We start from the raw sequence: 11,587 nt of genomic DNA on the forward strand, positions 1-11,587 counted from the left end.
TCGACAACTGTGGAACTAGCCAAAAGCCACACCCATGCTCAATCCCTAAAAACGATGGGATGAAATTAAATTATGCAATCTTGCCAGGATCAGCCTTGGCGACCTTGGGACTCTGGCGCCGAAGAAATATCTGGCGATGACTAGGACAATCTACGCCTAACAGTAGGATTTCTGACTGGCCACTGTCAACTAAGGAAACACCCCCACAATATGGGGCTAGTGGACATACCTGTATGCAGGATGTGTGAACAGGAAGATGAAACTGTCAGGCATGTCCTATGTCCGGAGTTATCGTCAACAAGCAAGTATGTATTCGGCGTCTCTTGGCCTACACCTGCCGATATAAAGGAGATGTCTCCCAGAGACCTGTCCACCTTCCTGGAAAAGACAGGATGGACGATGACCTAGGAGGACAAGTCCTTGGGAGGATGTACAATGGGTCAGATGTGGCCTAAGTGCTGTGGGCCTACACTCACTCTCTCTGCTCTACAGATACAGATACAGAACAAACAACATGACCGTTCAGGAATAGCCAATAATGAAAGCAATTATGTCTAGGTCGCATTGCCGTGATGTAAAATACGCTTTTATCAATTTATTATTTCGAATCATCAAGATTCCAAACGTTTTCAGAATTTTCCATCTTCATCTCACTAATCCATGAATTGAATGAAGATGATTCCGATAGAAAAATAATCCAGTTTTAAGGTGCATCATTTGTTTCGCGGGTGATTTTACCTTTTATCTGAATGGGCAGCTAAATTGTTTAAAAATTCGGATACTGAAGATATTCAAATCCCAATATGGCACGCCAATATCCCCAAAAACTGAATTTTTGTACAGAAATTTTAAGTAAACATATTACAGAACCAATTTTTCTCGAGCAAATTCAACTGGTGAAGGATATTTCAATTGGCTGAATAATCAACTTATGTCACGCGTGAAAAACACCATCTTTTATGGGGTCGTGTTTCAACAAGATGGAACTCCTCATTATTGTGTAGTACCAGTGCGGCAGTTCTTCGACAATAATTTTTCATATCGATGTTTTGGAAAGTACAAATCTGAAAGCTGGTGGACGCAACCACCATCAGCTTCCAAAGGTTAAAACCGCTTCACTTTACCAGTGATTGAGATGCACGATTATTGTTGAATCTAGGACGCAGGACGTCTGATTGTAGCTTTAAGGTGCTTTTTGGATCGCTTCAATTTTATCCAGTCGTTGGGTTCAGCAATTGCATTCTACTTTTAATGGTAGAGCTGCTTTAACCAGTAGAAATTGGTAGACCTAGGCATTGTTGCAGAATTCAATTTTTACATCATCTATCAACATGTGTAGAAAGTTGAATTGATCTTTTCAATCGCGTCGAACGCTTTTGCTAAAACAAAAGCTATTCAATCGGTCATAACAACAAAGTTCGAGTGTAACTCGGAAGCAAAAGGTGATTCTCTTTCTTTTACATTATTTGATATAAAATGAGCTGGTATTGTTTATACGAAGTCGTATGTCGATTGCAAAATGCTGTTTCTTCGATGCCCTTTCCGAAAAATCGCCACTGAACATAGTGATCAGACTTCTGCTTGGTGCTCGATCGTCGCCATGTTAACGTATGAGTTTGATTCATTCAATACTACGAATCCACACATAGACATAGCGGTAGTTCGAAGTAATATTACTATTATTTTACATTATAATCATATCTCAAGGCAGATATACATAACCTGTTATGCCCTAAAGAAAGTCATAAAATAATAATGTGAAAACATCATGTTCACCAAAAACTGAAGAAAAATCATATCAAAATTTCATTTAACAATTCGATGTACGAGTGGGTGCTTTGTTCACTCACTCAAATTGACTGCCGTGTTGGTCGGTGATTCAAGCCCCAGTCTGAACGATCGATTTTCACTTGCTATCGTCCAACCCGTGTTAGGAATCACGTTAAAAGGTAAGACCTCGTTAATCCTTAGCTCGCACAAGTTTCGACTTTTGAGGGTTGCTGTTCGTAGGGATGACATAGCTGGTTAACGGAAAAACGGATTTTTAAACAGATGTACGAGTTATATTGGTTGAAAATAATATTTACATTTGATGGTGACATTTTCCCAGATAAAGCGTTTCATTTTGGCAACATTTAAACGGTAATACATGGTCCAGGAGGTTGTTCGGGAGATTTGATTGTTTGCCAGTAACTTGGGGTCGTCTGGCAAGTAAATCCGAAAGATTAATATGCTTTATGAGAGATTTGATTGGTTGGACTGTTTACCAGTAACTTGAGGTCGTCTAGCAAGATTTGTTAGGTTAAAATCGTTTCGGCTCTGATTTGTTTGTCACTTAGGTAGGATAAATTTGATCGATTCAGTCTAGGAGAGCTGATCAACATCTCTTACCATTTTTAACTACATTGTATTAGGCTCTCTTGATGAGATGAATATATTTCATCAAAAATGATGAACAAATGAGAACAGTGTACTCTCGATGAGAACAACTCTTGAAATTGATTGAAACGTTTCGGCTTGGGATGTTCAAATAAATAAATATAACTATTAGACCTAACAGTTGTTAAATGATTTTTTTATTTCGTATGTACGAAAGGATTCAATTTCTAGAACCAACATCTAGACAAAACTTGTCGACTTTGAGAGAGGAACTCCGTTTTCAGACCACCTTTGTGTACAGTACGGGTCATGTTTAACATGAGTGGATACGAAATAACTGAAGCAAAAAGTTTGGTGAGGTTCGAGAAGTCTGAACTAAAACCTTGTAGACCATCAGAAATAATACCGTGCAAGTCAGAAAAACTCGATATAACTCTTACTCTGAAAAATGAATGGATACAAATTTGTTTCCACCGGTGAAGCTTTTTTCTGGTACATTGTCGTGAGCTGTATAAAAATAGAAATAAGAAATGTCTACAAAACTAAAAAGTTGAAATATTTAAGCAATAGAGGAAGTTTTGCTGTCGATCTTCAAGGTATGAAAGCATGTTGTCGAATAGAATCACTTTATTTCCAATCAGAAAAGTAGTAGGACATTGAAGAAGATTTTAGCAACCTGATAGATTGGTTTGAGCACAAACTACTCACCATCAATTTTGAAAAATCTATGTTCCTACCGCTGAGCTGTTATGCTTCCAACTTGCCTACTTATGAAAAGTTATCTTTCAACAATCACGGAACTACTTTTGAAATTAGCACAACCAACCAAATCATATACCTTGGTGTCACTGTTGACAGACACTTAAGATGGAATATACATGTCGACAACGTAACAAATTCCCTCAGAAAATTAATATATAAATTCAGAGTATTATCAAAGATGCTTGATATGCCTGAATTGATCACAACTTATTATGCACTCGTTGAATCTAGGCTCTCGTATGGTATAATAGGCTGGGGAGGTGTAGCTAGCACACATTTATATAAATTACAAACTTTACTAAATATGTTGATCAAAATACTATTCAAAAAAGATCGATATCACTCCACAAATCTCCTATATAACGAAACAAAAGTTTTTGATATCAGACAGTTATTCTTTCATAAAATTTTGATACATCAATACAAAAATAAAGATAGCCTAGTTTTAGTATCGCATTCCTATCATACAAGAGCAAACGTAAACAAAAAGTCAACTATACCTATATCCTATAAAGCTATTGGGCAAAGACTTTTCAACACCTTGAGATCAGAACTCAGACAATCTCCTTTTTTTATATTCAAAAAAAGGTTAAAAAAATACATCACGGGCGTAGATCGAATGAAAATACATGATCTTATTGATATGAAAAATTCCCACCAATCATAACAGGAAATAACTATGTGTACACATGTATCATCTAGTTATTCAATTCTGGGAATAACAAATTGACTGTATTACCAATCTCAATGTATATATGTACATACCTATACCTATATCCTATAAAGATATTGGGCAAAGATGTCACTCTTACCTTGGACCCAGACTTTTCAACACCTTGAGTTCAGAACTCAGACAATCTCCTTTTTTTATATTCAAAAAAAGCTTAAAAAATACATCACGGGCGTAGATCGAATGAAAATACATGATCTTATTGATATGAAAAATTCCCACCAATCATAACAGGAAATAACTATGTGTACACATGTATCATCTAGTTATTCAATTCTGGGAATAACAAATTGACTGTATTACCAATCTCAATGTATATATGTACAATTTTGTCTCTAAATATATTTACAAAAAAAAAATGAAAAAAAAATTTTTTATATGAATTCTGAAATATACTAACTAACCATACATTATATATGTCGAATTATTGCTAATAATCATTATTTGAAAGGTGTTTTATAACTTTTATAGTTTATTATACATTATATACTAACCACACTTTGAACATTGTAGAGTTTTCCACTAATAGCTTTCTATGAAAGCAAAGAAATCACGTTAATCTCACTTAGTCGAGAAACCGCACATAATAACCTCAAGATAAGTGAATAAAATCAACATTAATCCCTACGGACAAGATTATCTTCTGTAGGGTTTTTGTTTATTTCTTGTAATTTCTTTATTCTTTCTAAATTTTCAATGTAACCATTACCTTTCATGAAATAAATTGATTGATTGATTGATTGATCAGAATTATTTCTTTATATAATTTTGGCACACATGGATACAAAATTAATCGGTCCATTGTTGTATGAGTTTTTTCTGCAACCTAACTCCCATGTCTTCGGAAAACACTGCTGTTTCCTGGGCTTAGCGCGTTTTTTCCCATCTTTTTCATAACACTCATTCGAACAATCTTGTGCTCTGTACTAGTTTGTCAGGATCTTTGCTAGACATACAACGTATTCTTTTGTGATCCAGTGCCTCACATTTGCATAAAATACCTCGAGCTATATCTGTCCCTTTGTTGCATTGCCAGTAGTTGAGGTCTTCGTTGTAGAGCCCTATTTCGTGCAGGTGTCCTCTCGATAGACAGTATCCATTAAGTAGCCTCATAATAATTCTAAACCGATCCCTTCTTTGTTGAAGCAGTCTTTCAGTTCTATTCTCAGAAGGTTCAAATATCTGAATTGAAGGGGTTATATTTTTAGGAGTGATTAATTTTTGGGAAAGAAAGTTTTTGGCTTTCTACTACTCCATCTTGATACAAAAAACAAGGACGAGTATAGAGTTACTTATTTTGAAATTTATTACTTCCTTCCTTTCCTTGGAAGATTCCCTCGTCCTTGTTTTTTGTATCAAGATGGAGTAGTAGAAAGCCAAAAACTTTTTTCCCAAAAAAGGTTCAAATATCGTTCTGTATCAAAGATTTTGGTAGCCCCGCAGCTGGTTCAGTGTCTAGCACACTCATCAGCCTTTTCGTTGCCTGTGATACCTGAGGCATCGAAGGCATAGAAATGTCATCTTTGTATAGATGGGGGTGACAGAAATTAATGGAAGGTATGTTCACGAAAAAGAATGTTCAGAAATGTGGCTCAGAGGTAATGACAGAAGTCATTACCTGGTATATTGTCCGATTTCAAGGTTTATGTAAGTTAAAGAAATAGTTTATCCCGAGTTATTGGTGTAGAGATGTTGAAAAACAACTTATCCTAGAATATTTGTAGATACATTTTGTACCCCCTCTTGAAGTTATTAGGTTTTCAGATAAGACAATAGAGAATGGGCAATGTTTTTTGAGGTCGTTTGAGTCATTTGTTGGTTAAATTAAATCAAATTATTGAAAATTCACTACACCTGAGTATTTCTATTTAACATGGTGGTGTCACGTTTTTTTTTAACTTCTCTGTTGTATCGTAAGACACCACCATGCAAAAGCTAAAACTTGAAAAATATGAACGCCAGACGATCCGTCGATATATCTGAGGGTATCCATATAAGACGCCTGTACGTTGTATCGGTCTCTCAAAAAGATTATAACAATGATTTCATATAATTTTTAAAGTATGATAGGCGTTCTAAAAGAGCCAAGTCACTCTCATAGTGAGCAGACGTACATGACGTCTCGGGCCTATTGTTCGGGAAACGAGAATTATACCAATCGCATTGGTACTGAAACATATATATCTTTGATATATCGATATTAATTTTGACTTTTTTTCTTTGGATAGAAGTTGTTTTAATTATTATGAAATTAAAATAAATAATGACTTGGTAATGAGGTATTTGTGCCGTGTTACCTGGAGAGATTAAAAACTGTACAGTTTTTGTTTCGAATAACACCAAATATTTTATCATAATTTTTTCTTCGTGAAACTAAATCTAATTGTCAAGGTCATCAATTCCAGTTCTCGCAGTATATATCAACAATAATTAAAATTGTACTTTGCATTACTTATAGTTACTTGATGGGCTGAAAACTCCCACTTATATAAAACGATTTATCTTTTGCTTTAAAATAGTCCTCAGTTTCAGCAATAATTTCTTCATTCAAGCTGAATTGCTTACCGCTGAGCATTTTTTTGAGGTCTGCGAACAGCCAGTTATCGCTAGGAGCCAAATCTGGCAAATATGGTATCTGTATCTGTAGAGTAGGGAGGAGGAGTGTAAGCCCACAGCACTTAGGCCACATGTGGCCCATTGTAGGAGTTGTCCTCCTAGGTCCTTTCTAGGAAGGTGGACAGATCACTGGGAGACATCTCCTTTATATCAATAGGTGTAGGACAAGACTCGCCGAACACACACTCTCTTATTGACACTAGCCCCATGTTATGGAAGTGTTTCCTTAGTTGACAGTGGCCAGTCAAAAATCCTATTGTTGAGCGTAGATTTTTCCTGGTCTTCGCCAACTATTTCTTCGGCGCCAGCTTCGCAAGGTCGCCCAAGGTGATCCTGGCAAGATTGCATCCTTTGATTCCATCCCATCTCTTTAGAGATTGAGCATGGGTGTAACATTTGGGTAGTTCAGCAATTGTCGAATTCATCAGGCCGTAGGTGCCACTGGGTCCTAAAATTCTTAGTCCAGCCGCTTCCTTGGCTAAAGAGTCGGCAATGCGATTACCTCTACACCTGTTGTGCCCTTTAATCCACCTCAGAATAATGTTATTATCTACCGAGGCTTTGGCTGAATCTTGGTGACACTCTAGTACTAGCCCTGAGGTTACACGTTGTCTGTTCAAGACTAACAGGGCTTGTCTGATTGTTACGTGTGTGCCAGAAATTCCTTTCCTGGTTATTTCTTTTGTGGCAATTGAGATACCAGATAGTTCTGTTTGGACCACGCTGGTATTTTTCCCATTCCCCACTTGATCCTTAGGCTTAGTGATCTGGAGTACACTCCACATCCTGAGTCTTCTTTGGTTTTTGAGCCGTCTGTATATATGCTTATTGCATTTGTAGCATCTGATTCTGTGTTCTGTTTCATTTGTATTTTTTAGGGTTTATTAAACACAAACCTGGGTTCAATTGCATCAATGGTTGCTTGCAGCAGAGATTGCGCAGTAAGTGCTTCTCGCCATAGGCCCAGCCCCAATTGACTCATGACCATTAACGCAACCTCCTTAACGTACAGGTCCAGAGGGGTCAGACCCGAAATACTTTCCATTGCCGCGGTTGGTGGTGTTCTCATGGCCCCTGAGCTGTTTAAAGAAGCCATTCACTGTATTTGATATAATTTTTGGATGGCCGTTGCTTGTAGAACTTTCGGTCCCCATGCAATGGCTCCGTACGTTAACATAGGTCATATTCTTGCAGTATAGATCCAGGTGACCACACGGGGTGAAATACCCCATGCGCGTCCCACTGTCCTCCGACATTGCTCATAAGCCACATATGCTATTTTTACTCTACTCTATAGGTGAGAGTTCCATGTTAGCTTCCTGTCGATGATAGTACCAAAGTATTTCAATCTCCAGAGAAGTTTGGTTTGCTTTTTAAAATTTTGGGAGGTTTTGAGCCCGATGCCTGGTGAAAAGGACCATCTCAGTCTTCTTGGGATCGACAGTGAGTGTTCCTTACACCATGTTTCTATTAATTTGAGTCCATCCTGCGCTCTATCGTACAGTGTGTTCACAAATTTGCCGGTCTGCAAGATAACTATGTCATCTGCATATGCAACTGTGTAGAATCCATTATTGTTGAGATGATCAATCAGGGTATCCAGAACTATGTTCCAGAGAAGGGGTGATAAGACCCCTCCCTGTGGACATCCCTTCATGATCAGTCCTCTCCCTGTGATGTCTTCTACATTGATACTTATTGCTCTACTAGAGAGCATCTTGAATATCCATTCTCCTACTACCAGGACCCCACGTTGTGGCAAATATGGTATATGCGTGAGCAATTTCCAAGTCCATTTCATGCAATTTTGCCATCGTTTTCAGTGATTTGTGACACTGTGCATTGTCTTGATGGAACAGCAGTTTCTTTTTCTCTAAATGAGGCCATTTTTCCGCAATTTCGTCCTTCAAACGATCCATTGACTCTATATAATATTCAGGTGTTAATGATATTCTCCTTCTCAAGATAGTCGATGAATATTACACCACGCACATTCCAAAATACCAAGACCATAACCTTCACAGCCGATTGTTGTGCTTTCGGGCGCTTTGGTCAAGGTTCACCAGTTGCTCTCCACTCAGATGACGATCGTTTTGATTCCGGAGTAAAGTGATGGATCCATGTTTCATCCATTATCACATATCGATGCAAAAATTCCGGTTTGTTATGTTTAAACATGGTCAAACACTGCTCAGGATCATCAAGATGTTCTTGTTTTCGGTCAACAGTTAGCTCGCGCGGCAACCACTTTGTACAAAGATTTCTCATAGTCAAATGCTCATTTTGTATAAAGCCAACACGTTCTAGTGATATTTTTACAATTCCTTCTAACTCACGCAACTTCAGTTTTCGATAATTCAAAAAGATTTTGATTTTTTTTATGTTTACTGGTGTTACTGCCTCATTGGGACGTCTACTGCGTTCTTGCATCATCGATGTCTTTACGATCACGTTTGAAGTCAGCAAACCAATGTTTAATTGCTGTTTTTGATGTAGAGGAGTCCCTATAACACTTTTCAAGTAATTGCAATGCAATTAGACTAGCGCAATCCATGTGTTAGGCCAGAGCCTTTTCGGCCCATGTAGTATTTATTAATTCATAATAACATAATGGGATGCTCCATCTAGAAAGGAGTGATATGTTTCTCGTAAAAATTTTGGTTGATAGATACTGCTACAACACTTCAAAACTCGAAAGCAGTCATCAAAAGCACAATGCAGCTCTTATTCTCAGTCTCAAGTGTCACAACTTGGGGACCATTCTTCTTCTCTACAAATTCATTTGTGGCTTAGAAATAAACCAAATGCTATTGTTGATATTTGTCCTGAAAAACTTGCTTCGAGTATTGTTGTTGAAAGCGCATTCTCAGACCTTCCAAGATCCTTCGAAGAAATTTTTAGGTTGACAACTAACAGCTCCAGGATTATTATCTATCAAAATGTGCATGGTCTTGTCCTGTATTGTTCTTCTGTACTATACGATATTCTATGGTCTGGCATAGAAGTGTCAGTACTGGTGCAGTGACTTTTTCTATCTCTATCCAGACTTTGGAATTGGATGCCGCCTTAGATTTCCAAGACTTTAGATGACTGAGTTTGGAAAGTAAGGCTTCTTGGTCTAACCAGTTGATGATCTTGTCACTATTGGTGAGGCTGTCCTCATAAATGTAGAAGTATTGTGTTGTGAAATGTGAAATTTTCCAGCAACATGATGAAAGAAACAGATATCAGTCCCTATACTTTTAAATGCGATATAACTGATCATTATTTAGTACTCATGTCGATCAAAGTTAACACTGAAACTAATAATAATAATACATGTGAATCGTATGAAGTTTTGAATCATAACAAATTTGAAAAATATTTGAAACTAGAGAACTGGGAAACAGTACTTTATTCAGATAACCCACATATTTCCTACGTAGTATTTTTTGATAAACTATCAAAGTATTTGGATAATTGTACAGAAATTAGGGTGAAGTCAAAGAAATTGCTTAAAATAAAACCATGGATGACAGATGGTCTGCTTGAATTAATAACTCACAGGAACAAATTAATTTTTGAAGAATTCTATAATAAAAAAAGAAACTGAATATAAACTGTACAGAAATTACTTAACTAATCTCCTACGCGTATCAAAAAATGAGTATTACTCAAATAAAATTGTGGAAACAAAATATGACATGGAAAAAATCTGGAGCAATATAAACGAAATAACTAACACCAAATCAGGAATAAAATTGAAACATTTTGATATTGTAACTGTCAATGAACTTGAAATTCCATCAGATACAGAGAAAGCCAACTATTTTAATAAGTTTTTTGTTGAAATTGGGGAAGACATGGCCCGAAAAATCGAGAAACCCAAAACGACTATTGTTGAAAACCATGTAAACATGTGCAACTCATTATTTCTTCAACCGATAACAACTAAAGAACTGATCACTGTTATAGCTGGACTCAAAAATAGCACATCTCCTGGACCTGATGGAATTTCTGTTCATATTATTAAAAAGTATCACACTTACTTTGCTATACCCCTCTCTCATATATTGAATTTAATCTTCGTAGAAGGATAAATACCAGCCTCCTTCAAAGAATCAATTACAGTATCAATTTTTAAGTCTGGGGATAAAAAACTTGTAACTAATTATAGACCTATAACACTCATAAACAATTTTGCAAAAATTTTGGAAAAATGTATAAAAAAAAGAATGGTGCATTTCCTAGAAAATAATAATTTTTTTTCTCAATGTCAAATTGGTTTCAGAGAAAACAGGTCCACTGAAAAAGCCATCTTTGAAGTAGTTAATATAGTTAACAATTCTTTTCAAAATCAAGACAAAACTATCACTGTTTTTTTAGATTTAGCTAAGGCCTTTGACACGGTGGATCACAATATACTTCTTCAGCGTTTATATGATTCGAGTATAAGAGGAGTAGCATTAAACATCTTTGAGGATTATTTGTCTAATAGGATTCAGAGAGATGAAACAAATGATTCAATTAGTGAACCTCTATTAATAACCAGGGGCGTACCTCAAGGAACGGTGCTTGGCTCTATCTTATTTCTAATATACATAAATAACATTTTTTCAGTGAGGGACTTCGAAGGTAATATAACTTCTTTTGCGGATGATACAGCATTAACTTTTGTCGGGACCACATGGGAGGAAGCTCATAGAAAGGCGGAGGTAGGCATAAATATAATTTTCCACTGGCTAAGTAATAATTTATTGAGTGTTAACGTCAAAAAAACTAAATTTATTACATTCTCCTCAACAAAGAAGGATCGCCCACTATTACAGAGATTAAAATCCATAAACTTACTTGCCAAAACGATAGAGTCTCTTGCACTTGTCCCTTCATAGAAAAAACTGATACAATAAAATACTTAGGGGTCCTAGTGGATCAGTGCCTTCGTTGGAATGATCATATTGACTATACGGTAAAAAGATTACGTAAGCTCACTTACAAATTTCATCAACTCAGAAATATAGTCAGTAGAAAAATGTTGCTTACTGTATATGATGCCCTGGCCGAGTCCACTTTACGGTATTGTCTAATAATATTGGGCGGAATATTAAAATCTTCCTTACG

The sequence above is a fragment of the Leptinotarsa decemlineata genome, unplaced genomic scaffold (assembly GCF_025532065.1).
Source record: "Leptinotarsa decemlineata unplaced genomic scaffold, Ldec_3_MD MMD2_tig00026354_RagTag_RagTag, whole genome shotgun sequence".
Taxonomy (NCBI): Eukaryota; Metazoa; Arthropoda; class Insecta; order Coleoptera; family Chrysomelidae; genus Leptinotarsa; species Leptinotarsa decemlineata.